The sequence below is a fragment of the Hemicordylus capensis genome, chromosome 4 (assembly GCF_027244095.1).
Source record: "Hemicordylus capensis ecotype Gifberg chromosome 4, rHemCap1.1.pri, whole genome shotgun sequence".
NCBI classification, from domain to species: domain Eukaryota; kingdom Metazoa; phylum Chordata; class Lepidosauria; order Squamata; family Cordylidae; genus Hemicordylus; species Hemicordylus capensis.
Window position 1 is genome coordinate 196,843,354 of NC_069660.1, and position 25,346 is coordinate 196,868,699.

Sequence of the window (25,346 nt, forward strand, 5' to 3'; positions counted from 1 at the left end):
CCTAGAACGTAAACTGAGTAGTACCCCACTGCCTTGCAGGTGGGAGTGGGGTGTAGTTGGCACATGGCAGTTGACAGTTGGCACTGTCCGAAGACAGTCAAAATGAATAGAAGAAATGAAAGTATGTAACGAATCCTCATAGGGATTCATGGAGGAAAGGTTATTATACATGATTCTGAAATCTAACCAATTACTCATATCTAACCAATTAACCACAGGGGCGATTTGTTCTGTCTCCAAATTGCCCAAATCACCTAGATTCAGGTACAAATCAATGTACCGGAATCGATTTGCACATCCCTATTGTCTACACAGATTGGCAGTGGCTTCTCCAAGATTACAAGCTGGATTCTCTCTCAGCCCTATCTGGAGATCCCAAGGAGGGAACTTGGAACCTTCTGCATGCAAGCAGTCAGATGCTCTTCCCATAGCAGCCCCATTCCCTAAGGGGAATTTTTTACAGTGCTCACATGTAGTCTCCCATCCAAATGCAAACCAGGGTAGACCATGCTTAGCAAAGGGGACAATTCATGCTTGCTACCACAAGATGAGCTTTCTTCCATAGACCAGCTCTCCTCTCTTCTAAACCTTCATTGCTATAAGTGAGGCATCTCAAACTTTATCTTTTTACTACTTTTTACTATCTGTATTTGAGTTTTACTAGCTACATGAATATAACATACTCTTTTTTAAAAATCACAAACAAAAATAGTCATATATAGGAAAAAGCCAGGCTGAGAATGTTATGGCACTGATGGGCATCAAATAAAGTCTAGTTACCTTAGAGATATAATGGTTTTTAGATACAAGTGGCGGCAGGGAAGATCATACTACAATAAGCTAAAAAGAAATGTTACTTTAATTAGGTGTTTAGGGATAGCTGAGTCACTTGTGAAATTTCAGGTGCTTTGACAATAGAAGTGGTAGCGTTGCCATGGGCCCCATACGTCATATGCTTTAAAAAGGGGAATTAATTGTTTTCAGACAAAAATTCCTGACAGCATTAAGAACTGTTAATTACAGTTGTGTGTAGTCATTGCCTATACATTTCTTGCTTTCATATGGATATCTCCATTTAATTGTCTGCAGCTCCAGGTAGAAAGGAAAAGGCAAGAAAATCCCCTACATTTCATATTGAAATCTTCTCCCTTTCTTCCCCACTCTCTCTGCAAAACTTTTCAATCAATCAATCAATCAGTCAGTCAACCAATCATATTTGTACACTGCCCCAAACTTCCATCTCTGGGCGATATAGGGCAAAATGATTACAATGTATCAATCCAATATAAATATTTTAAGAAGGGAAGCACCAGGAGACCATTTCTGGCTAAAAAGATGGAACACCTCAACTCTCCACAGTGGGCTGCACAATTTTGGCCCTCCAGCCAAAGTAAACAGACCTGGTTATAACTGAATGAGGTGTGTATGTCTCTAGGCCTACTGGATGGGAAGCCACTTGGTTTTTGCTCTCACCTCCATGATTCCATGGCATGCTTGTGGCTCCTGACTGGAATATGGAGAGTGTGTTATATTATTTGTGTATAGCAGCAAGAGATGGGGTTTTGTTTATCCCCATATCCATATAGCTCCTCTGGGGCACAGGCATGTTGCTGGTGAGAGTGAGAAGGCGGCAGGGGTCCATCTTCATTTCTTGCCCCAGGGCTCACATCAATGTTAACCCATGCTAACTTGGCAAAGAGGCACCTTTAACATGGTGATTATCTTTATTAAGCAGGGGGAAAGTAACTGGCCCTATCCACCCCCAGCACAGTACCTCCAGTGACTGTTGCTGGTGTCTGTCTCGTGTTTTTTTTTTTTAGACTGTGAGCCCTTTGGGGACAGGGATCCATCTTATTTATTTGTTATTTCTCTGTGTAAACTGCCCTGAGCCCTTTTTGTAAGGGCGGTATAGAAATCGAATGAATGAATGAAATAATGCTGCTATGCCCCTGCCTCCAGCTGTTGTTGGACTACAACTCCCATGATCCCTGACTATTGGTCACTGTGGCTGGGGATGATGAGAGTTTTAGTTCAATAGCTGGAAGGCCGAAGTTGTGCATCCCTGCTCTATGGCCGTAAATGGAGGACAATATTTAAACATGTACCTAGATTTTTGATTCTTCTTTACTCCACCCCTTTCACTTATTAGGGATACATACACTCCATGCCCTATTGTTTGCATTGGTAGATACCCCATCTTACCTGCAAAGGTCACAGCTACATTCTCAGATTCTGTACCTATACCTTAAAATGTGCAGATCAGGCAGATATTGCTCATATCTATTTTGGAGAGTTAAGCAACCTGATTTTCTTCAGGGTGAAAGTTATTATAATCCAAGCACTACCAGAAAAACAGATGGTACAAGTACAGTGAGTAGTTTTGGAGTCCTGTGATGAAAACCCATTGGCCACAGACAGTGACCTTCATTCTGATTAACGCAGAGTGCGTGTAGCAAAGGAAGTGCACAGTGGCTGCATTCCAGACTAACGCAGTACTGTTGCTTGCATGTGGTGGTGGTGGGGAGTTTTTCACTGATCTCCCCTTCCCTCTGAAGTGCTCTGTGCTACCTAGAACTATATCCCTGAGGGTCATGAAACTCCCAGGGACATATTTTTGTGTTGGCACAGATCACTTCAGAGGGAAGAAGAGCTCAGCAAAAGAAAAAGAAAAGCCCCACCCATGCAAGCATTCACATTACTTTAATCTAGTATGCAGCAGCTGCATGCATGCTTCTTTTCCTGCATGCATGCTCTATTAATCAGGATGTCAGCAAGGTGCTTGAAGATTGCCATGAGTCTTCTGTGTTTAAAACCAGATCTCCATGCCTATCACCCCTATACCATTCCAAAGAATTTATTTTTATCTGTTCCACACAGTGTCTTTCCCATACCCTTGTTAGTAGGTATTTAATCTCTGCTACTGCTAAAGATTAGACTGAAACTCACTCTAGTCCATGGTTTGATTTTTCTGCCCCAGAACACTCTGTCTGCTGCATAAGACTGTGACTTAAGGTACACTGGCCTGCTACTCAGTTCCTCTGCTCTGACACATTTTGTCTACTGCTGCTAAAGATCAGCACCCATCTGCCTACTTGCTGTGCCACTTTGTAGTTCTATACCAAGTTCTATGCTAATTCTATTAGTCTGTGTTTCTGTGCTTTTTAAAATTCTCTATTAAATAGGCACCCTGTATACTATTTGTTTGTTTGTTTGTTTGTTTGTTTGTTTGTTTGTTTGTTTGTTTGATTTATATACCACCCCTCCAAAAATGGCTCATTCGTGTGAAATTTGGAAGATTTTATCATTTTGAAGTGTGTTAGAATGCCTGGAAATTTCATGCCAATGGGATAGAAAAAGGACAGAACAACTGCCAGATCTCCCACTAAAAGCAATGGGAAGCTTGCAGTGATTGGTTTTTATATATAGGGGGTCCTTTTCCCAATCTGTCTGAAATATGGCAAATCTGATGCTTCAAAGTGTAGCAGCATGTTGGGAAAGGTTGTGTCATATGCATGAAAGACACAGATATTATGAGCTGCTAAACGCTGGCTGGGTTTCCCATCGAAATCGATGGCAAATGAAAATAAAAGGTGGTTACAAAAATGAGTGAATTGTTTTTGAATCAGCAATAAAGTGATTAAATACACTAGTGAATGAGTAACAAAATTAATCACACTTTTAAAAATGAAAATGAATGAAAGTAATGAAACAAAAAGTATATCTCTATTGTCCTGCATTTATGCTTGTGCAGGTGGCCCTTGTTATTCATAGGGGTTCCGTTCTCATCTATGGGTGCAAATACGGAAAATATGAATAAATGAAACCTTAACTCTATGTGGACTCACTGTGGATAAAGAAACTGGGTCTGTAAGACCTTTCTGTGGATATGTGAAACTGTGTTTGCCGGAACTGCGGGTGATGAGGGCCACCTGTATTACCTGGCGTGCACTGTTTATTCTCATCTGCCATTGGGATCTACTGTATCTCAGACCTATAATTGTTAATTGATTTCTGCCCACTGCTCTATTCAAGATTCACAATGAGAAACAGTTACCAAGTGCCACCCATGCCATTGGGTGAAACCTACTTCTTTCCATCCTGTTGCTGAGATGAACCAATTTGAAAGCTGTACGTGTGCAGTATAGGTCATATAGCGTCAAATTGACTTTATACTTTTATATATACAAAGCACATATGGTGTATAATAACTTTGAATGTCAGGAAAAAATGTTGCCAGAGGTACATGGCCTTCAGATCTCTCTATTCCTCTGAGAAATGTCACTGGTCTTATTGAAACCCTTTGTTTCCTCTTGAATTTCCTCAGAGGTTTTGCCTGAGGACCCCGAATTCTCTATAAATGTTCCTTTCACTTAACAACTGGCCATACTTGGCTACATGGTTAGTCTGCAAGGTGTACATATTAATTAATTTGTGTTGGGAGATGCAGCTCCTGATTGCATCAACGTTTAGTACCAGCAACCCTAATTACCACCAGGGGCAGTAGAGGTAGAGATAGCCAGTAAGGGCATTCTACTTCCCTTTTGTTAGACTGATAGTCTCAGGTTTCACTTTCTCATCTGAGGGACAGACTTCCTTCTTCTCCCTTCCACCACTTCCTGTATGAAGCTAGCAACCAAGCATCTTGGTCTTATCTATCTCCCTGACGGATTTCCTAAATAACTACCTTATTTGGAACTATAACTCCATGACTCCCGACAATATTAATTAGCAGTGCTCCCTTACCTGTGCACATCCACTGAAGCTGGGGTAGATAAAGAAATCTCCTCCCCCCACCCAAGCTCTCCAACAGGGATGTGAACCCAGATAACTCAGGGAAAGCAGACAATAAGGCATAGTAAGTGAAATCTGGCTTGACTGGAAAGGACTTCCAGAGAAATGGCAGGGAACCTTTTTGCCATGGAGACTGCAGCACAGGAGCAGGCAGCGATCCTGAAGGTGGATGGATTTTATTTTGAGATGTGGTCATTCAGGATGGAGTCCTTTCTCATGGCTCAGGGACTGGAGAGTGTCCTGGAGGAAGACAACCCTGAAGCAGCTGGAGAACAAGCAGCATGGGATGCTAAAAACCAGAGAAGTCTACCTATTCATCTGCTTGCACATGAATGACTCAATTATAGCAGGATGCTTTCCAAATTACATGCTACAACAGTGGTAAAATGCTTTGGCTTGGCAGGATCATATTGAAAACAGCCCCCAGAATCTCAAACTCCTACAATGGGAATACAGCTACTTTTTTTGCGATGCACATGCAATGTTGCAGAACTATAACGCAATGATAACATCTGAAAGAAGGCATCGGAAATGTGAACAGCACCTTGACTGTGCAGGGACTGCGGTGTCACAACACAGGAAGTACGAAAGCACACATTGCAGATCTGTAGTGACACTGTTGTAGGGTTTAATCTGGAAAGTGCCCAGGAGAGCTAAGGGAGTTTGGGAGATTTTTAAATTCCTGTATGCTAGGAAGACAACGGATACTAGGGTTGATTTGATTGTGAGACTGTGCAATATGAGGCTGAAAGGAAGACAGAATTTAACTGAGCATGTTAATCAAATTCTAAATATTTCAATAAGGTGTGAAAGGGAAAATGTAATAATCCCACATCAAGTAATTATTGGATGGACTCTCCAAGTCACTACCAAAAGACCGGTTGATTCTTTGAGAGGAGATGGGAGTTGCAGATCGGTGCACGAGACAATGAGAAGAGGTTTTGGAGATGCAGATCCCGATGGCATCGTATCTTAGCACAAGTAATGGCAGTAGGAGTAGAGATAGCCAGTAAGGGCATTTCCTCTCTCACCATGTTTTCTCTAATCTGATTCCCCTTTGTTAGACTAAGAACATAGGAACATAGGAAGCTGCCATATAATGAGTCAGACCATTGGTCCATCTCGCTCAGTATTGTCTACCCAGACTGGCAACAGCTTCTCCAAGTTTGCAGGCAGAAATCTCTCTCAGCCCTATCTTGGAGAAGCCAGTCTTCAGAAATCTTCTGCTCTTCCCAGAGCGGCTCCATCCCCCCTGAGGGGAATATCTTACAGTGCTCACATGTGGTCTCCCATTTAAATGCAACCAGGGTGGACCCTGCTTAGCTAATGGGACAAATCATGCTTGCTACCAGAAGACCAGCTCTCCTCTCCTGATAGTCTCAGGTTTCATTCTCTCAACTGGAGAGAGAGACTTCCTTTTTCTCCCTTCCCCACTTCCCATATGAAGCTAGCCACCAAGCATATAGGTCTTATCTATCTTCATGATGGATTTCCCAAATAAACTCCATGTCTCCAGGCAATATTAATTAGCAGTTCTCTCCTTTTCCACTGTAGCTGGGGCAGAGAAAGAAATCTTGTTCACCCCACCCCGAACTCTCTAACAATTTCCAGTGCTTAGGAACAGGATTCTTACCCTTAAAAAGGGATCCACATTAAAAAAAAAAAACTGGGTGAGAGCCACTTAACAGGCTTGCATAGTAACAGAGGCTGCTTCTTCAGCTTTATTTTATTTTTCCTCCTGGTAATCCTGCTGTGCCAGTTGTTCTAAACTAATGTGCTCCTGCTGTAATAGCAGATCCAGCCTCCATGCGTGACTGGGCTACTTGAGTAATCATGGTGTTATATTGTTAAATCTTAATGAGCTGTGTAGGGCCCGTGAGGCCTTAAATCAGGGAACCAACTATTTGGTGGGGGAGAATGGGGGGGGGGTACCATTATTCTGACTGGCTATAATTCTACATCCCATCTGTTATTCTTTCAGCCATGTTGTTTACACTGTATTTACATACAAGGTATAGTGTTGCCTAGTGAGATACTGGCTGAAAAGGGATGCAAGTAGCCATGTTATGAAGAGCCCTATCTTAGGAGAATAATGAATGCCTCGGGGCTCTCATGGGATTTGTCAGCTGTTTCAAAATAGAATGGACATTTTAACACCAGAAATGGCCATTATTTTAGAAAATAATGTAATTATTTAGAAAAGTGCAATGGGAAACTTATCCATAATTTCTGCTCTCACTTAACCCTTTTTGTCACATTAACTGTACATTCCAACACAATCAAATTAAGTGAGAGGGTGTTCTTTCATTAGGAAATCCTCACAGGTGAATATTGAACTCTTTAATTTTGGTCCCTGCCTCAGTATGTTTGCAAAAGTCACTTTGTGGCTCGTGTGCGAGCCAGCTCAAAACTGAACTGGCTCATGGTCAAGTGGGACTGGCTTTTCAAAAAATAAGGCTTTGTTTGAACCAAACTGAGCCTGGTTCGAACTGAGCCGACTCAAAAGTGGCTCAAAGGCTTGAGCTGCCATTTTGTACAGGACAAGTGATTGTGGCCATTTTGTGACACTATGTTCAGCGATTGGCTGAGCTGCCACTGCCCTGATTGGACAGATATTTCTGGTGCTTTGGTTGGCTTGACAATTGTGCCACTCAGTGACAACTGTCACCTCATTGGCCAGGGGGATGGATGAGGGGAGTGCAGCAAAGGAGGGGATTCAAATTGTATTTAAAGGCCACCCTCTGGCCTTGCAAAGTCACTCTTTCTTGGATTGATTTATTGGATTGCTGCTGCTACCTTCCTACCTTATTGGATTAACTAATTATTATTATTATGGTGGGATTTTTTGTTCCCTGGGCTGCTGGGCTGTTTCTTGATTGTTTGCTTTTTAAGCAGTGTGCCTGCCTGGCTCCTGTGCCCAGCTCTACCAACCAGCCTTCAGCTAATTTTCTTTCTTTCTTTCTTTCTTTCTTTCTTTCTTTCTTTCTTTCTTTCTTTCTTTCTTTCTTTCTTTCTTTTTAAATTTAATTTGAAAATCAAAGCTGTGCCTTGGTCTGCTGCTGACTGCTGCCAGCCAGCCACCACATCAGACATCCAGGCTCTGAGTCTGTGCCCTGCTGGGCCCATTGCGGCTGCAGTTCTAGGTTGTTGTTTTTGTTTTTGTTTTTTTGAACTGCAGGGGCCTGAAAGTCTGAGAGAGGCGTTTTCCTCTCTCTGATTAAAATTTTCTTTGATCTCTCTCTCTCTCTCTCTCTCCACTTTGGCCTTAAAAAACAATACTTTGGTTTTCTGTTTGAGGCCTAATCCCCTCACAAACATCTGCCCACCTGTGAGCGAGTGGGTGCTGCTCCACTCTGCTGGGCCTGCAGCAGTCCCTGGCTGGCCTCCTGACTTATCCAGCTGAAGACTTCTGGACAATGGAGGGTAAGTAGAAATTTTCCTTTAAACCCTTTCACCCCATAAATTTGGGATTTAAACAGAGCCTTCCTGGTTGGGGCAGAGGGTGCTTTTGTTGTTGATGTTGCAGCTTTTGCCTTGCTTTTCTTTTTAACAGTTGCACAGTGCACTGTTTTGCTGTTGTGTAGTTGTGCTGTAGTTACTGTTGTGTGATATTCATTATTCATTCATTCATTCGATTTCTATACTGCCGTTCCAAAAATGATAGGTGGGCAATCAGTGTACTATGGGTGTGTGCTAGGTTTTTTAAAAAATCTAAAGCCCCAGTGGGAGGTCAGAGGGATGTCTGACACTCGCCATGTCCGAAGCAAGGCTCGGACCTGAGTGGTGGGCAGGGGCGCCCCTGCTGCTGGGAGTAGGGGTGGTGTGGGGCAAGAAGGCTGGAGGAGCAGCCACAGCTGCCCACTCCCCAATCTTTTGCTCCTGGTGAGGTTGTGCCCAGGCTCTCCTATCTGGAGGAGCCTGCTGGCCCTGCTTCACTGCCTGCTGCCTACAGTACCTCCTGGCAGTGCTGGCAGGAAAGCACCCTTCTGCCAGGAAAGCTGATGTTTCCATCGTGGTGGGAGAGGGCTTGGCGGCTGCTAGCTCAGCCAGACAGTCCCTCTCTCTCATTGCCCCTCCAACACTAATCTTACCCCTCAGTGAGAGCCCCACTGCCACTGTTGAGGAGTCTGGGACTAGGTCCTCCTCTGGGACTGAGTCTGAGGAGGAACCTGCTAAGTCACCTCAGCCTGGCTTTTCTCACCCCCATACGGAGGCTGGTGGGATGGGGCTTAGGGGATGGCATGCAGCTCCAGTAGGTCCACCATCACCAAAGCAGTTGAAGACCATCTTGACTGCTGCAAGGAACGTTTGGAAACACTTTGAGATCATTCAAAGTGCCCCAGCATGCACCTCTTGTGCCCACTGCAAGGCACAAATCAGCAGGGAGAAATATGTCAAGTATCTGGGGACATCCTTGATGTGGCAACACATCTTGTGGCATCACCCTGGCATCTGCACCACTGCTGACAATGCTAGTGTGCCTACTTCTGTGCCTTCAGGTATCACTTTCAAGGGGCATGCATCAGCATTGCTGGTGCAGGAGACGTTTCCTGTCAAGCAGTGGGCCAAGGCACTGGGCAGCAAGCACCATCCTGGTCAAACAGATTCACATCTCTTGAACTGAATCTTAGGCGAGGTGATGCTCTGGATGACCAGCCATTTCAGATGGTTGAGAATGCTGGCTTCTGTTGGCTACTCCAGGTGCTTGCTCTCAATTACAGGATCCCCTCAAGGACCACCTTCAGTCATATGGTGGTCCCCTCCTTATACAGGTGGTACAGGGAGCTCATGCCAGGCATGTTGGAGGCAGCAGAGTCCAGCACCATTTCATAACTGATCTATGGGACAGTGTCAGTGGAATGCACGCTGCTTTCCTGTCCCTCACTGCTCAGTGGTGGGGGACAGAGAGAGAGAGGACCTCCAGTGCTGCTGCCGCTGCATCCAGCCCCTCCTGAGCAATTTGGCACAGGTGGGCCATGCTGCATGTGAAGACAATAGGGAATCCCTATGAAGGTTATCTAACATCTGGGAATATAAACCCAGTGTAGATTCTCAGATGTTACATTACATCTTCATAGGGTATCACTACGAAGGAGAAATGTAACATCCAAGAATTTGCACTGTTTAGTTTCTTGCATATTACATAACTTTTTCATAGGGGTTTATTATGAGAAAAAGTTAGTTAACATCAGAGAATCTAAAATGCATTCAAATTCCTTAAAAATAAACAAAGTGCCCCACTGCCTTGTGGGTTGGGTGGTAGCTGACACCCATGGTGCCCTATCTCCCAAACCACTTTGGATCACCTGGGCATTACCTGCAGGGAATAATGGAGCCATTTTGAATCCCCATTATTCCCTATGGCAGAAAAACCCAAACTACTTCAAACTAAGAAATTCCTTTAAAATCACCTGAGTGCCTGATTGCTTTGAGAGTTGGCACCCATCACACCCTACCACCCAACCCATTTTGATGCCCCTATGTGATACCAATGGGGAATAATAGGTGGTTCACCTCCCCATTATTCCCTATGGTGAACCATTTAGAATTGGCTCAAGCACGGTTCAAGTTAAAGCCAAACCATGGGTTGGCATGGCTTAATTGGTGCCCTGGCTCAAGCCTGGTTTGAACCTGAACTGAACTACTCCAGCTGGTTTTGTGCACATCTCTATTCATCACAGCCTCATATGAGGAATATCCTTCTTTGTTTCTCCTCTTAGTGGTTCACATACTACACAGCAAGCCACCAATCTAGATTATGGATGTGCTCACTGCTTCAGAGCCTCTTTAACTCTTCCTGCAAGGCTTGCGAAGGTGGGGAGGCTCCATGGCTCCTAAAGAGTACATGATTGCACTTCTGCTGCTTCTTCCAGCAGCAGTATATTTTTGTGGCAAATACAAGCTACAGCCCACTTGCATATTAATCTGGGAGGAGAGACAGAACTCAGAACAAACACTTCAGCTTCAAGCACCTTTTAGAAAAATAATCAGAAGAATAGTGGTAAATAGAAGCAAAGATCCAGAGCTCTCTTGTACAACAGTTTTCTCCCTCTGATAGGCCAAAAAAGGAATCCTGTTAGTTCTCACCGTATTGTCTGGGTTGGTCAACAAGTTGATGATCCCATGAAGATATTGGTCAGTGTTGCAGGCTGCCAAATCAGCAGCTCCTCACTGCCATTCTGTCCCACAAAGTGTGAGTCCTCTCATCCTTTGTCTCCAGCCTGCCCACTCCTTTCCTCTAATGACAATACACTTGCCAAAGTCTCAATTCCTCAATGTGTTCATTTTCCTTCTCCCCTTTTCTCCCTCTCCCTCTTCAGCTGTCATCTCCTCTTTAACCACTACTCCTCAATGTCCCCGTCTTCCTAGCAATTGCTGCCAGGACCTCCCTCCAGTCTCTTGACCCCTCCCGTTCACTGCCTCCAGGAATATCTGCCATAGCACTTTTCAAGGAAATGGTAAAAGAGCAAGTATTTATGAGTTATGCTTCCTTTCTCCATGGGTCTAGGTTTGTTTTGAAGGGCTGAAAATGTTCACATTCCATACAGAAGATAGAATCCAGCAATAGAATGCATATTTTGCTGCTGTGGATATGCACATATCCCTCCTTCCCTTCTGTCGAGAGCTGGAAACATGGAAGCATAAGTAACTGATGTGCCCTCTATTCCTTGTAAAGTGGCTCTGAGGCCCCTACTTCTGCCTTTCATGTAGAAATTCTCACTCCTTTTTTATTTCTCCTTGACCACTTCAAAAACCTTTCCTTTCTAATTCCTGGCATTCTTGCCAGGGAGAAATTATCAACAAGTACCCTTTGCATGAAATTAAGAGACAAAGGGATTGTTTTTATTCTGTCACTGAAAGGTGTTTTGTTTGTCTTAGCACATAAATGTTCAAAATTCTTTGACTAACAGGCCAGATTCTAAAGTTCACACAAGTATGTACATTATCTAATTGCTGCATCATCATATGACAACTCACATGTGTGAATAAATCATGACAGATTAAAACACCCTGAATGGAGCTTTCATGTCACAACGTCACCTCAAAGGACCATAGTTTTCAACTGATTCATTTCATACATTTGGCTGTGAATAATCAAGTCTTGCGTAAGCCAGGGATATACTTGCAGGTGTACTCTATACTCACTCAGTTCATTTCATCTGATGTTTCAGAGAATAAGCATTTCACATTTAGAATAGGGGTGGACAACTCAAATGCCTCAGTGAGCTGGAACCAACCATGACTAGGTGTGGAGGGAGTGAAGTCCATTTTTGGCAGATTAATTATTATATTAAAATTAATTATTTTTAAAAAATTAATGAATATCAGGGGGCAGAAGTTTGGAGTCGGAGAAAGACAAGTGGGGAGAGAGATGGGGTCAGTTGGCTCCAGACTAGGAAAGAGGAGACTTGAGTTCAAATCCCTATTCAGCCATGAAACTAACTGGGTGACTCTGGGTCAGTCACTTCTCTCTCTGCCTAACCTACTTTACAGACATGTGACGATAAACATAACCATGTACACCCCTTTGGGCTCCTTGGAGGAAAAGCGAGATATACATGTGGGCGGAGCGGGGAGTGACCAACTGCATTGAGCCTCTGCTATTTGTCACGAGGACAGTCCAAGAGCTCTTCATGGCTCCTGCTGTTGCTGCAGGATATTCTGCAGGTCAGCAGAAAAGTCCTCACAGGCTGGATCTGACCCTGGGCTTTTTGTTGTGCAGGCCTGATCTAGAACCATCTGCTTCCAGAATTGCTTATTTCATCTGCCTTTGAAAAGGAAGACTGTGTTATATTTATGCATTGTGAAATTTAAACTCTGTCTTTAAGGAAGGCCAACATTCTGGTTTCACTATTTTCCCATCCCTCAACCTTGCTTCCTTGAGAATCTGGAATCATGCTTCCCCCTCCCTCATCTTTGATCCCTCAAGTCTATAATGCTTGTTAAAATAAAGAGTTAGAGGAAGAGCTCTGGGTTGTTGTTTTTAAATCCTATTTTTGTCTGAATTCTAAAATTATTCTAAAACAATTCTATTAATGTACGAGAACAAGACCTGTTGGGTTTTTTTGCCCTTGCAGCATTTAAAATGGCAGGGACTGTGTCATAATGGAGGGAGAGTGCTACTCCCTTCTCTGCATGGAGTTTATAATCTAGCCTTATAAACTGGGCTTGAGAGCTCTTGCATGATTATTATTTCCTGAGACAATCAAAAACTAAACAATGTTTGCATGTTTCTTGCAAGGCTGTTCTCTGGAATTCCAGTTCTGATCTCAATGCAAAGCCTCGTTTGTCACAAGCTTAATTTTTCTAATTTCCTAGTAATTCATACATTGGTGCTATCATTGCGGATTCTTTGCCTTTGAACTTCACCACACCTTGAAATATGAGTGAAACTCCCTGTGAAGGTCTTTGTTGGAAATACATCTGACCTTAAAAATCACTTTGTAAGTAGACATGTGCTTCTCTCCCTGTTTTCCTTTAAGAAAATAATGATTTCTCTCCTGGGCATGACCAAGGGAACCTGTAACTTTCAAATATTTAGAACAAGAGTGACAGCTGATATTACTGAGCGCTGAGCACTGAGCATATCTTCTACAGCTTTGATTTAATGAAAGATAAAATAGTATCTGTGATCAAAGGCTGTAGCAGAAGATGACACCAATGTCAAAATGAAGAGTTAGAGGAAGAGCTCTGGGTATTTTTTTAAACTACTTTTGTTGGAATTCTAAAAATTATTTTAAAACAATTCTGTCATTGCAGCAAACTTTTAATAGCAGCATTCTTCATTTACAGATTAAAAATAAGCTAATCAGCCTCTCTTGAGCACCCTCTCCCCATGAACTAGTTCCTGAATACACAAATAGAACTTTTTATTACTATTATTATTCTTTAAAATAATACAAGCGTTTGTCTTGGCAATGCAGTAAGTGCACTAATTAAAATAATCAAAACTGTGAGCCATTATTACAGGCCTGAAATGGACAATTTAATGGACTGGATTTTACACAGTTTCTAATGAAAGTTGACCTCTGGTTAATCAGAATTCAGGGTAATTCAGCACTGTCTGAGCACTGCATAAGACTGCAGTTAAGGTGGTGGCAGAGAGAGAGGAAAAGCAATTTTAAAAGTCCTGCATTCTTCAGTCTCATAAAACTCCATCATACACATTTATCCAGGTCAGTTAAGTGGCACAATTTGCAGTGTTAAAAAAAGAAAGCATTTTTTTCAAGAACAAAAAAGACTGCAAGCATTGTCTAGTATTATTGCTATTATATCACATAAGTGCTGCAACCCATTAGCTCCTGGCTTATTAGATCCATTATAGTCCTTCTGCTTAATCTTCAGCTAAACAGTTATCAATTAAGAAAGAGCTCATGAGCAGCAGTTCATGTCAGGAAAATTATTTTGTGCCTCAGGTGAAACTGGCAAGAGAGAAAGATGGAGAAAAGCAGTTAACTTCTTCACGTTTTAATTCTTGTTCTATTTTAGTACTTATTGACAATGGCAGAAGAGCGTTTTCTATTGCACAAAAGAGGGGCAGCAATTTTTATGATTCACCTTTCCTCTACAGCCTCTTGTGCTTCCCAAAAATATGTATATGAGCTGTAGGGTCTTCAGAGACATATTTTCAGGAGGCACAGGAAGCTGCAGGCAAAGGGTGGAAATGCCAAAAACAGTCCCTCCTCCGTATGCAATGGAAAATGCTCTTCCACCAGCACACCATTAGTCTGGTTGCAGCCACTTAAGTGCACTTTTCCAGTATACTGAGTGTTAAATAAGCTAAAGGAACTCCACCACTCATCACTATGTGTTTAAGAAGACATCGCTATGTGTTTAATGGGTCAGAATTAGAGGGGAAAGGACCAGAGTGCTAATTTCTGAAGTTGATCAGCCAACTTGTAATTGTATAGTTCTTTTTTAAATTATCAGCAGTGTGTGCATGGACCGGTTGTGGTAGTTCAGTCTGAATTCAGACCAAACTGTGGGTCCCTGACTGGTTTGGTTGAACCCACCAGCTGGGTTTGTTGGTTCAATAAACTGACTTCAAATGGTTTTATGCGGTTTGTGTTCGAACCACTCAAACCAGTCTGGTTAACAGCAAATTGGTTCGTGGTTGGACCAGTCTGTGCACATCCCTAATCATAAGTAATTTTTTAACAGGTAAAACCTCCACTACAGTTTCTTAATACTGCAGTTGTAGGACTTTCCTCACCTGGTACAGGATGGTCTCTGACATAATGAGGAAAATTACTCAGTGTGGTCAGTTACTCAACAGAACAGTAGGCATGTGTTCTACAAACCCAGTTTGCTCCCCATGGGATCCTTTAAACTGTGGAGCAGACTAGAGTTTCATGGTTTAAGGGGCAGGAACTGTGTTGGTCGATCCCAGTGCACATTCCACTGAAAGTAATACAGTACAGATAGACCATGCACAGGACGACATACATCTAGATGCACACACCTACACAAATTGAAATATTTTTCCACTGGTCTATACTTTATTAATATTGATGGCTGACAACCAGACTAACACTGCACACACCAAATAATTTTTGAAACAAGCAATGGAGGGGTATTTTTTTGCTGATTCTCCCTTTCCTCTGTAGTCCTCTGTGCTTACAAAAAAATGTCACTGAGGGCTTCACAGAACTGCCGAAATGTTATTTGGCACACACAACATTAGTCTGGATGTCAGCCATTGACTTCTATATCACTAACAGAATAACATAAGCAACAAAGTTAGCTCCCTACCTAAGGATCTTAACAACTTACGTTTTGATGGGAGGATGGTCATCTAATTGCTATATCATATTTCACATCTGCGAGAAAGCCTCTGTTTGTACATGCGAGGGAGAGAGTCTCTTATCTTTCATACCAACCATTTAAACCTTTCTTCTCTCACCTTCCTTAAATAATGAAACAGAAAACTTCTCTAACCTCTCCAGACCTCTGTGACTAAGGATTTAAATGTTGCATAATACTTTTTTTGTCACCAGGAATATGTGTTTTTTTAAATGGCTACCAGAAGGAGGTGGCTGCTTGGTGGAGCCCTGGCTGGGAGCTCCTTGTTATAAGTAAGAAATATTGTTTATTTTTATTTGGAAAAAAATTAAAAATGAAAACAAATGACAATGAATTGGAGTTCTGAAAATAGACGCTTCCCAATTTGTTTCATTCATTCCATAGGTCATTTCTTTCAGAACACAAGGAAATGAAGTCAGTCAGTCAGTCTTTATTACAGTCTTTGACCAATAACACAACATCTAAAACAATATAACATTTTAAACATAGCCATATTAATAACATAACTGTACATTGGATCTAACCATTAGCGAGCAGAGTGCTAAGAACCCGTATTGCAAAACAACAGAATTTTGCCACTGTGTGTGTGATAGATGAATTCACATCTATTGGCAGACATTTGGTGTAGAATTCATCTGATCAGCTTGGCAGATAATGTAAAAGAGGATAAATTAACCTTCACCTAAGGTCTACATAAAAGACTGATTCAATCTCATCAGAGTTACAGGGACAGTCTATCTTTTCAGTTGCGATTCTATTGTATCTACCAGCCAATAATTTTGAAGGGAGGGCATTCATACAGGCCCTCGAGCAGTGCCTATCCAATAGTAACAAAGGAAGGAGACCAGAGGGCAATATGTTGATTTTTGCCCAATTTATGAGTATTAAATACCAGGCTCTGGCTTCTATCGAGATAATGCCCGATTCCAATCTCAAAGTTGCATTAGAAATGCATTTGGGAGTCAGATATAATGTTCTTAAGAACCTGGCTTGGACCCGCTCCAGGAGGGAATAGTTAGCATAGGGTCCCAGCTGTGCCCCATATAACATTTGAGCCATTGACTTTGCCTTGAATAAGCTGATGGCATCTGGAATGAACATCCCTCCAATTCATAAGCCAATTCATAATCCATTTCAATTCATTTTTTTTAAAAATGCACATGCCCAAATTTGCCTATTCAAATTGCAGAATGTGGGTCATAAACACTGCTAAACATATTTGTGAATAGGGATGTATTTCATGCTGCCTTGAAGGAGTCCAGTCCCATTTTCAGTTCTTTATATGGGCAGCTTTGACTGATCACTGCAAAGTCCGTTTCCCAGAAAGAATTATTGGGGACATGTTGGGAAGCAGGAATGTGCATTCCCAGGGAGCATCTTGGTGAGCCTGTCAAAGTCCAGTTCCTGAGCCATGCTCCTGACAGTCTACTGACTTGCAATGCCCACTTGAAACAAATATTGAATGTTGGGTGGAGGAAGTCAGTAGAATGTCGGTCAGATGACTTTGGCTGGATTGCATGACATGCCCACCCAGACCATGTGCTCCCAGTCCTCGACATCTCCCCAACATTTTCCAGGGATCCAGACTTTGCCGTGTTCATGCAAAGCCATCATATATGTTCAATATTAAACCAATTAGAGATCACTAGATATAGCCCACAACTGTGGAGGGAGAACTTTGTGTTAAAGCAAACATTAAAGCAAATTCTGTTTATTGGCTCCAAAATTAATGAATCACATCATTGGGTATGTAGACTTCAGCTTGGCTAATCAGAAATAAAATCAGATTCCCAAAGTTACAAACTTAAAAGTTACAAACTTTAAGCTTAAAAAAATATCCAGGCAAGCGTACTGTTTGTATGCAATTACTCATCCAAGAAACGCGCAGAAACTAAAATACCTCAGAAGAGTCGTTGTCAATAGCTGCATTTTCTATTCATAATGATTGTGACCAAGGAGTTAATGCAATTTAATTCTTAAGAACTGGGAGGTAGAAAATAGCACCTAATATGATAATTTTTATCTTAGACTTCAGGTAGCATTCATTTTGTGTATGTCTGTCTAATCAAAGCAGAGAACCCTGCTCATTAATTTAAATTTGAAAATGAAGCCTTTAAAAGAAAGCAAAGGGGATTGAGCATGGATAGGTGGGTGGGCAGATTCTGCTCTCAGATCCAGTGCTAATATGACAGCCCAGAGCAGTGCTTACTTCACTATAACCAATCCATGCTCACTGTGGTGTAACAGGAGGGAAGGCTCTGACCTGCTTTTCCTCCAACTCCAAAGCCACAATAAGTTATGTAACAAAACTCTCTCTCTCTCTTTCTCTATCCAGTTGTGCTGTGACTGCAGAGCGCTTCAATACCTCCACGCAGCTCCTGGAGGCCTATAATTGTCAAGTGACTTACGGTAAATGCTTGTGCTCCCTCTTTTTTCCTTCCATTTCTTGCTTGCTTCCCAAAGAAACTCATAATAGGTGATGGTAAAAGACAAAGGCAAATGCACAGAAGTAGCAGGGGCTGCATTTCAGCTCTGCTATTTGATGTTGGTTTGCTTTAATTTACTCCTAGCAAGCAGACCTTTTAAAATGCTGGCTTTTAATTATTTTTAAGGAGCTTTGTTTGGCAGATGATGCACGATTTCAGGCCACAACTAACTGCTGGTACCCAGGAGGAGCTGAGAGTTCTTATAGTTGCTCTGCTGCCCTTTAGCATCTCCCTTTGGTGCAGTGAAGCCATTAATACTGGAAGCAGCACAAGGGGAGGCGAGAGGAAGAGAGGCTCATTGTAGTAAGCAAGTAATCCCTATAGAACTATCCTATTTCTTCTTATATGGATTGCAGGTGAGGGTGAGGCAGGCGGAGCCATATTAGTGGCCTAAAGAATTGTGTGAAATAACTCTTGTCAAATTTCTCAACTCAGTTCAGAATCTCATTTGGTATATCTACAGGTGAAACTCGGAAAATTAGAATATCGTGCAAAAGTCGATTAATTTCAGTAATGCAAATTAAAAGGTGAAACTGATATATGAGACAGACGCATTACATGCAAAGCGAGATAAGTCAAGCCTTAATTTGTTATAATTGTGATGATCATGGCGTACAGCTCATGAAAACCCCAAATCCACAATCCCAGAAAATTAGAATATTACATGGAACCAAGAAGACAAGGATTGTAGAATAGAACAATATCGGACCTCTGAAAAGTATAAGCATGCATATGTATTCAGTACTTGGTTTGGGCCCCTTTTGAAGCAATTACTGCCTCAATGCGGCGTGGCATGGATGCTATCAGCCTGTGGCACTGATGAGGTGTTATGGAAGACCAGGATGCTTCATTAGCGGCCTTCAGCTCTTCTGCATTGTTTGGTCTCATGTCTCTCATCCTTCTCTTGGCAATGCCCATAGATTCTCTATGGGGTCAGGTCAGGCAAATTTGCTGGCCAATCAAGCACAGTACATTGTATACTTTTCGGAGGTCCGATATTGTTCTATTCTACAATCCTTGTCTTCTTGGTTCCATGTAATATTCTAATTTTCTGGGATTGTGGATTTGGGGTTTCCATGAGCTGTACGCCATGATCATCACAATTATAACAAATTAAGGCTTGACTTATTTCGCTTTGCATGTAATGCGTCTGTCTCATATATCAGTTTCACCTTTTAATTTGCATTACTGAAATTAATCGACTTTTGCATGATATTCTAATTTTCCGAGTTTCACCTGTATATCTATAATCTGTGGGGGAAATATTCCTGCCTCCCACCCCCTTCATAAGCACTGGCTCCAGATGCAAGGAAAGACTCCATGGTTTTCAGGGGCCCTAAGCAAGAGACATGAACTGGGCCTCTTCCTAATGAGCTCCTTCAGTGAGAGAAAAGCTCGTGCTTGGATACAGTGGAGTACTGTGGCCAAGAAGCTGGCTCCTTTCCCTGCCATAGCAAGTCACCAACCCAAGCTTTTGACACACTGCCTGAACCATCTAATCACTGTTTTGGCCATGCAAGTAAGGTGGTGCACTGAATTCCTTCTGGAGGCATCAGTTTATGGGGGAGGTAATCCATAGGTCACCCCTTATTTTTAATAGCATACATATGTTCTAGTTGTAGTACACAGTATATGTATGCTATTAAAATTAGGGCAGACTGTCTCTCCCAACAACTAATGCTTCTGGAAGGAATTCTGGAACTGTCTACTAGAACATTTATATTTGAGTAGGCACTGGGTGTTTGTTTGTTTGTTTGTTTTTTTAAAAAAACATCCAATGCACCCCCTCTTAGTTAGGGAAACGTGCCTACAATTTAAGAGCTGGTAAAATTCTAGCCCTTCCAATGTGATTCTTAGGGTTCATACACTGGGTACAGCAGAATCCTATACACTGTAGAGGGGAGTTCGTCCTCACTTGAAATCTTTTCCTTCCTCTCTATAGGGTCTCGGATTTGAGAGAGAATGGAGTTGGGTCATCCTTGGTCCTTCTGTCCGCGATTCTCCTTCTCTTGCTCTCTCTCTGGCTTCCTAGATAGCTCAGAGGTATATCATCCCCAGCCTGTACATAGCTGGCCATTAAATAATAGCTGGCAAAACAGAGCTCTATAGGAAAAACGCTGGGGAGTATTAGATTTCCCAGCTTTCCTCATATGGCTTCCACTATATAACTGGGGCTTCCTGCAGCTTTGCTCCCTTTAACAGCCCTCTCCAGTGCTGTGCACAGACCCCTCTGCACAGAGGTAAGTGGGGGCAGAGTGGGGAACATATGATTCGGTGCGGGGCCAGGTGCAAATGATTCAGCTTCATTCTTTTGAAGCCAAATCTTTGCACTGGTCTAAAAGAAAGGCTTATCTTAGGGAGGAGGTTTAACAGAGAAGGGGTCATAATCCTTATTGGGTAATGAACTATCCTATAAGGAGACCCCAGAGAGCTTCTCCTGTCCCACTCTGCTGTCCTTCTCCTGTGCCATTCTGCTGTCTCCCCCCCACTCCCCCCCTTTTTTTAAGTGAAGGTGAAGAATGGCAGAGCGGTCAGAGGAGCAATGGAATCAGAATATAATCCCATTGCAAGTCAGGTCCAACTTGAAGGGAGCTTGACCTAACTTGAAATGGAACCAGCTCATTCAAATTGGGAGAATTTCATGTGCCTGCCATTTGAATGTTCCCCCCATCCTTACGTATCCCTAGTATTTGAATTCTAATAGTTCTCTGGAACTTATAGAAATTACTGAATGAACTGATGACTTTCAGTAGTCTTGCTTGTGTCATCAAAAACGTATTTGGTACCTCATGTAACTGTATGAAATATTTACTACATCAGGTTAAAAAGCATTCCAATATGAAATACCAGCTGCATTCAGACATAACACAAAACCACAGTTAAATGGAACAGAAATTGGAACTCCATTATGTCTGAATGAGTGCAACTGCGATTTCACAGCAAAAGTGACCTGCAGTTTGTCTCGCCAAAGTCCAGTTTCAACCTTTGGTTTATAGTGAGTTTTGCCGCTATAACCTGAGGTTTTTCAGCAGCCGTGTTACATCCAAATGCAGATGGTACCATAATGGTGGTTTTGTTCAATTTCTGGAATTATAATCATAGAGACAGCAGTACAGACCCTCCCAGGACTGCGCCTGCTCCATGCCTGCAGCACTTCTCATTGGCTGTCTCTCTGTGCACTTGCCCCACCCCTTGTCTCGGATCCAGCAAAGCAGTTGCCTAGCAAAAGGGACACCGCCATGTCCCATCCCAAGCTTCAAAGCCTGTCAAATGGCAAAGTGATCTTTGATCTTTTCCCACTCTGTCCCTTGCTTCTCCCTCCTGGCAATCAGGAGATAAAGGGGACTGGGATGGCAAGATGGGCATTATGTGTTTTGCTCTCTGAAAATGAAATTACAGAGATGTATGTTCATAAGCACATGCACCCAAGGTGGCAACATAAGCAGGGCAACCAAATTAGAGTTTTGGGACAGCAACATATGGCAGAGAGGGGATGCCCAGGGTTGGATAGCCCCAACCACGAATTCTTGAATTGCTAAGGTCTATTGTTTGTACAATGATGTTGAGGAAGGGGGAAAGGGGGCCCTTCCCCTTGGGGGAACATGTGCAGTCTGTAGGCTTACTCATGAGAAGGGCCAGGCAGCAGGATCAGCACTGAAAACACTGAGAGGGGAGATTCTTCCTCTGAGATGATGATGGATGCTATTCCTGAGTGGACCACTCACTCATGAGAGTATAAGGCCATGAGGATACCCCTTCACAACTCATGAGAAGAAACGTCTGTGGAGACAGGGGTATCAGGCAGAATCACTAATAATGTAGGAATACACCCCCCTTCTTCCACAGACTGTTATTTCACAAGAGTGTTAGGCCATGGAGACTCACATAGGAACTAGACAGCAAATGCCACCCAGCCAGGTTGCTCTATAAAAGCAAGCTGTGAGGATGGGTACCCCGGCAACAGCTCTCTCTGTCTTGGTGACTGTCATGAAGAAGCTGTAAAAGCATGCCCTCTGCCAGCCCATCAACCCATATGAACATGTCCATCTTTGTTTTTGCCCGGAATGATGGCCCCACTTCTCTTGGGATCACTGGAATTCAGGGCTCCCCTCTCCCACGATTCCCTGTGGTGGCAGATCTGCATACAGTGTAATGCCAGTCTAACCCCAGGAAATTTGGATGAGATGTAAAGATCCACCCCCAGTCCTGGTGTTTCCCCAGTCTGCCCACCCAGCTACACCCGAGCACATGGAGTGTCAAAATCTCCTTTGGGGGCATCACAGGCTTCACTGGAGCATGGTGAGGGAGGCTACTGTGCAAAATAAGGATGTGCCCGAAATGTTTCAGAGGCCATTATAGAGGTCTCCAAAACATTTTGGCCACTGGGGCTGTTTTGGCTTTTGGAGGTGGCGGGGGTGTTCCTTTAGGGGCAGGGGAGAGTGCACTTACCCCTCCTGCCACATTTACCCCACCAGCGCTCTGTTGTGTCAAAGCCCCTCGGGGCAGCAGCATACCTCCCTGACGCCCCATTGCCGTCCTCAGCTAGAAGTGGCTGGAAGTACCAGGAGTACGTGCAGCCATCACGTGCACGTGCATGCATGGCAGACAGGTGTGTGCACACACACAACAATCACCTGCGCCTAGTACTTCCAGCCACTTCTGGCCGAGGACAGCAACTGGGCTGCAGGGAGGTACACTTCCACCCCGAGGGGCTTTGATACAATTGAGTGCCAGTGGGGGAAATGCAGTGGGAGGGGTAAGTGCACCCTCCCCCACCCTTAAGAGAACACACCCGCCACCTCCGGAATAGTTCCGGGCACATCCCTAGTGCAAAAGTTCTGTGATTAACCAGAGATAGCAAACGGGTGGCCCTTTGGGGGGTTAGTTCAACTTATTTGTGTGCAGTCTGATTGAAGACTGAAGGTTTTTGAGCCCAAGGTCCTCCCCAGTAGTCTGGCCCTCTCATGATAGTGCTAGTCCTCTAGCAGCAAGCTGCCACAGGGGCAGGAGTGTGGTTTGGTCTCCATAGACTTTGCCACGGTGAGCCATTGCAAGAGCATCCTTGGCCACAGTGGGCCAGATCCCAGGATATACATATCCTCTCCTAGGAAGTCATCATGTCCCCTTCCCTTTCTAACAGGAAAATATCCCTTCTGCCAGAAATTGTGGTTGTGCAAGGTAGTTTTGTTTCAGGGCTCTTACGAGGACCATGGTGCAATTGCTGTTAGAAGAAGGGCTTGAATCATGTGGCATATAAAGGGATTTAATGTTCTTTCCCTACCGAGGGTGGGTGGACCATTCTGAAAAGGCACGATTGCACTCAGCATGCCCCTTTGAAGATCATAGCCAATGGCTGCCGCCCTGGAGTCATGCTAATGCCTTGCTCACAGTCAGACGATGCGAGCACTTTGGAGCTTGCTGGGATACGGCCTTTGGGGACTAGGAAGAGGGAAGGACTCCCCTGCCCTGAAATTGCTGCATGAACATCTGCAAAGCAATTCATGGTTTGAAAAATTAACTGCGGGTTCAGCATCCTCCACTTTCATGTTACGTGCAAATGTGGCCACCAGGTCTTTTTTCATACGCTTTTTTCAGATATATGGTAATTTTAATTTACTTCATGTTCTGGAAGTAGAGTTGCCAGAACCTAAGGGGTATACTCGTGGGTCAAATGGGCCGTAAGCCAGAATTTGGCTTTTTTAAAGCCAAATCTGGCCACCTAGTCTGGAGGCACGTATTTTGCTTAGATTATTCTTGAGAGTCCTCAAGTCCTAGGGAATGTGATCTCCCTGAACTGGTACTACATAATTAGAGTTATCCCAAATAAATAGGGACAGTTGAAGCAACTGCGAGTTCACTGGCAAAACGGCAGCAACCATTTGGCGCATGTTTGAACAATATTATTATTATTATTACATGTATATCCTGCTCTTCCTCCAAGGAGCCTAGAGCGGTGTACTACATTCTTGAGTTTCTCTTTCACAACAACCCTGTGAAGTAGGTTAGGCTGAGAGAGAAGTGACTGGCCCAGAGTCACCCAGCTAGTTTCATGGCTAAATGGGGATTTGAACTCAGGTCTCCCTGGTCCTAGTCCAGCACTCTAACCACTACACCACGCTGGCTCACCTGGCTCACCACTTCATGTTGGGTAATTTTCAAAACCCATTCCCATCAAGAGAAGAGGCAGAGGACCAAGATGGGTAGAGATGGATATTCCCATCAAAATGGGTAGAGAAATAGTACCAGTTCTCTGCTTCTTTAGATTTCTCCTGGTTTAAATGAATTTAGAAAATGGACAGTTTATTATTAGTGTTTTATGCCTTTCCCTTCATTATTTTCACACTGTGCTTGCTGACAAAATTATTATCCATCCCATTTTTGTTCTTGCTCCAAATTCTCTTTGCTTGTTTAACTTCAGATTCTTAGTGATTTTTCCATAGAAGACACTTGTTAAGAACTTTATAAAATGTCTTCATTCTCTGACATTCATCTACTTTTTGACGGTTTCAACTATGTAACAAAATAATTACTTATATCAAATACATGAGCAAAGCACACAATAATACATCCTGTAGTAATAAAATATATCCTTCCAGCAGATTGTAACAAGAAAATATGTTGTATTTTGTGTGTGCGTGCACACATGTGGCAACATCTATTTATTTAAGAAAATCTCATTGTACAGAATATAATGATATCTAAATTTATTAAGCAAGCACAAAGAATAATGCTGCCATTGTGTGAGTGTGTGGGGAATACAATTTTATTAAATATTACTCAATAGTCCATATATTATTCAGAGCAACAAATAAAGCATGTGTCCACCTGCATATTGAAGGAAAATAATTAGTGGATTTGGCAGAGCTGTGTAACAACTGGATCATGCCTTACTGCTTTTGGACCATTGAGTTGGTGGCATTAGATTTTGAAAGAAAGAAAATATCCTGGTTAGTTGGGTTACAAAATCCAGATTGGAAGTTCCCAAAGATAATCCAAACTGACCCACTGCTGAAGACCAGACCACCTTTCTGCTAGCATCCCTACAGAGTGGCCTACACAATCCAAACCAGTGTTGCCTCAGTCAAAAATTAAGACATGGCAGAGATGTGTTTAGAGAGCTGGTGTAGTATAGTTGTTAAGAATGGATGCTCTGTCCAAGGAAGTCTCTGTTCAAATCTCACCTTAAGCAAGCCACTATCTTAGCACCATCTTTGCAGTCAAAAAGTATTCTTCCACCATCATCATCAGTAGCCATATGTCACTCCC

At 43.0% G+C, this 25,346-nt stretch overlaps 1 long non-coding RNA gene across 2 annotated transcripts in view; it reads left to right on the forward strand.

Annotated features, from left to right (window-relative positions):
• Positions 1-7,418: 7,418 nt before the first annotated feature.
• LOC128322007 (uncharacterized) overlaps positions 7,419-25,346 on the forward strand; it is a 37,731-nt gene continuing 19,803 nt past the window's right edge. Inside the window, exons 1-3 of one of the 2 annotated variants that reach the window (XR_008305471.1) lie at positions 7,419-8,214; positions 13,111-13,235; positions 17,930-18,003. This is a non-coding gene — a long non-coding RNA (uncharacterized LOC128322007). The remainder of the gene's footprint in view (positions 8,215-13,110; positions 13,236-17,929; positions 18,004-25,346) is intronic. The other variant, XR_008305470.1, reaches the window with a different exon arrangement.